We start from the raw sequence: 3985 nt of genomic DNA on the forward strand, positions 1-3985 counted from the left end.
TCCCAAAAAAATCTCTATCTGCTTTCTAGGGTCTCGGGGAAGATTTGTTTCAAGTCTTTGCCTTAGATGAGGCTGAATTAGTTCAAAGGCCAAATCTTTTACAAATTTAAAACGTGGAAGTAATTTATTATCTTTGTAACAAAGATAAAGGATGTAACTGTTGACTGAACTTATATCTATAAGTGTATAAAATACGGCTAAGGGCCAACGCCTTGTCTGGCGGTTTGCACTATAATTGGCACACTTCATGTCTAAAACATCAACTCCCGATTTTGTACTGTTATAGTATCGAATTATTTCTGGTTTTCCTAATTCATTGTCTTTGCTGTGATGCATAGAGGATAATAAAAAACAGCTCTATTTTTTTCGGTACATATGATATCAAGGTTATGTCATTGGAGAAACCATAGAGTGTTGTACCAATTTCCCTACTTTTATTAGCCTGGAATTCCAAAGGAACTTCTCGCTTATTTTTTTTACTGTACCCATATACGTGAGGTGGCGTTTTTGCAACTCTGTGACTAACTCTATTAAAGAAAAATAGTTATCAGCAGTAATATTTCGGTTAGAGCCCTCTATTAGTTTGGATAGTCGAATGACACATTGAGCAGGCTTGGGAAGCTTAAGTTCTTCTCCTGAAAGTCCAACACCATCCGAATCTTTCCCTGAGTATATATATCCATTATAGAAATACGAGCTCTTAACATCTGTCATGCACATTACTTTTATGCCGTATTTCGCAACTGGGCATGTACATTTGAAAACCACAGTGACCTCTAAATGCAAGTAGCATCTTATCCACAGTTACACAATCTAACAACGTGTATAGCCTCTGGCAATTAGTCACAAAATTCGCGATCCATGCTATTGTCAAATCTAAGACACGACAAAAGTATTTCAAATATTTTCAAAGAAATCGTCATTCTGAATATTGGCCGACCCAAAACATCTTTAGAAAACAGTTGAAGCATATCTTCATGAGAAGATTTTATAATTGAAGATAGCATAAAAAGCCCAAGCAAAGCCTTCAACTTAACTATATTTGTGCTTCTGTAGTTTGATGTATTAGTCGAATCAGATAACTTTTCTCTCATTATAATAATTTTTTGGTTTTTCCATGTTACAATTTGTTCCAACATTTCATCAGTAATCAACAACTTTCAAATATCTGATTTAGAAGGGCTATTTTCCAGAGTCCTGCCTACCGCTGTTAGGCCTCGTAATTCTCTGACAATGTAATGTGTTCGTGTCCTTGTATTTCTCGGAGGCTCCGTTCCCTGCCACTGAAAACCTGATTTTTCCTTTGTATATGTTCACATCCCCTTCTACTTATAAAAAGTCAGTTCTGGATTGTAAATCATTCGATGGTTCATCTAATTCCAAAAGTTCGTGATCTGAATTCGATTCTTCGCTGCTAGAGGGTTCACTTTGCCGAATTACATAGTCGGGATCTTCATCCGAATCATCTATAACATCTCTCATGTCCTCGTCACTCCCTTGCTGTGATAAATATAAATCTTGATCGTCGGCAAGTAGTAATCTTTGTATATTCTTTTCAAAATCTGGGTCAGCCAGATTTACTTTTTTATTACGGCCAGTTCCGCTAGGTGCTTCCCTGCTCTATCCATTATTACTACAAAATTAAAATTTTTTAGAGTAATTATGTTTATTATACAAAAAATATGAAATACCTTATTGTTTATCAGTACACAATCCGTAACAAGTGGCCTCCTAGACCTATCATAAAAACACTGCAATTCGAAACACCTGGCTTACTAGACCTACACGTTTTAAAAACTACTGTTACTACCACGTAAACACTAAAGCGATCGCTACGATACTGCAGAACTATGCTTGGCCTACACTATTAAGAAGGTATTTAAAAGGACAGTGCATGCGGCCTACACTGTTGCCGCCATTAGCAGACTATCCTTTCGCTCTGGTCCGTTGGACCAATGTTTCGGGTTAAGGGTTAAACAGCTTGTTGAGAGAGACTAACTATATGAACCTGGTTTAAGTTTTACGCTTCTTCAAGGATGGCAATTCGTGTTACCGCCGCCGTTCCTAGTACCAGTATTGGTCTTCGTAAGTTGGTATCCAAGCCTGCCAGCAACATACAAGTCCCATTTGGTAACAAACGCCTAGCTTCAGATTGTCGGGCCTTTTGATTTTCGGTGCAATCACGTGGAGGTTAGCTGTGGCTATATCCTCTCCTAGGGATCAGGTATCGTTGTGCAATGAGATTGGGAAACCACAGAAAACAAACTCCCCCTGTCCTGGTGGAATTAATGCGACTCATAAGGAGTTTATGGGCGTGCTCACTTTTTATGTGTCTAGTGTTAGTTTTCTGTATGGTTATTAGTTGTGTATATGTTTGGTAGTATTGTAGTTTGGTTTGTGTGATCGTGTGTGTGGTAGGTAAAGTATGTATGTATATGGATTGTGTTCGTGTTGATGTGTATTTATGTGTGAATACTACTTGTGAACAAGAATTGGCTACACTGTACCTATGACAATTCCTGGTCAAGTCTTCTATAGAGATGCACAAATAAATATACTACTTTATATCTTCTGGAATTTCTTATGAGAAAACGCAAATTACAATTGAGAAAACGGGTAGTTTTCGAGGGCCGCTGTATACATTTAAATTTGAGGATATTCGGCGTTTAAACTATAAAATCACTCTTCTAAATTGAGGATTTATAGTATAGTCACCTAGTTCGTAGTCGCCCACCTTTAAATTCATAGAATTGTTAGCTTTCGGCTTGCTAGTTCGGTCACCTGTTTATCTGCCAGAAATAACATTTTTGTTTAAAATTTCATTTTCATTTTTATTTGCTTCATCTATATCTCCCCTTTATTTTTCTTTCTCAGTGCTACCAGAACAATTTCATTTTCACGATAAAACTCGCTCAATGCCTGAGATATATGGCTAACATGTTCATCCAAAAATAAACGACAGGTAGCCTAATGTTTTTTTTTTCGTTCAACCATTTATTAAAATAGTTTGCGACATACTTATAAAACGTTTCTGTATTTATCCGTCCACTTTCATTTTATCCGATACTCCTATTTTTACCTATTGGCATAGTTTGAACTAAATGTTTTGGTAGCCTTGTTTATGAAAACAAAACCATTGGTGGTGGGATATCTCCAATAGCGGATATTGTGGCTAATATGGTCAGCTATTATTTTTCGTCATTAGCAGTTCTGTTATATACAGTTTTAGACCCTCTTTTAACTAACACTTGTTTGTCTTGTGGAGCCATGAAAAAGCTGTCTGGTCGCAGTTGAATATTCGGCTTGGATCTTTAAACACATCTGTGATGCCATTTTGACTGAAATAATCTAATCATATACTTTCTTAAACTAACTTCTTATCCTTTCCTTTGTAACGAAGGAACGGCTAGCTGTCAGACTTTGCGATACACGAGGTTTTACTTCCGGATGTTGGGTTAGGAAATGTTAGTACCATCTATTTCCAGATGGCACTTTCGGTTAGGCCGAAATTAAAGCACATCAGGAATATAAAAAATCTGATACCGTTCAGAATAAAATAAAATTATTTTAATATTTTTTTTTTTTGTAATTAATTAATTGTCAGACTATATATTTTAACTTAGGTTACAAAAAAGAAATTTTTGGGAACAAATTCAAGATTTTTTTCAATTTTCTAAAGTTATTTAAATTAAACTGTTTTTCTCAAATAAGATTACTTGCATTTCAACCATCTGACTTTCTAAAGTTATTTCATTAGAAATAACTATCTGACTTTCATAGTTGTAAACTTCCTTTTTTGCGTTTATAGAAAAAAAAAGTATGTTACGGAATTTGATAGTAGGGGAAACCGAGGGAATTCTGCGCACCTAAGCCAAAATACTTACAAAAAGTTTCCTATGTGCAAACAAACTTCCATAATTTAATTACTGAAACTTGTATCTATTGGGAACGTTATTCTCATAAAAAATAGGATTAAAGTTTAACG

This window comes from Diabrotica undecimpunctata, chromosome 4, assembly GCF_040954645.1.
Source record: "Diabrotica undecimpunctata isolate CICGRU chromosome 4, icDiaUnde3, whole genome shotgun sequence".
Taxonomy (NCBI): domain Eukaryota; kingdom Metazoa; phylum Arthropoda; class Insecta; order Coleoptera; family Chrysomelidae; genus Diabrotica; species Diabrotica undecimpunctata.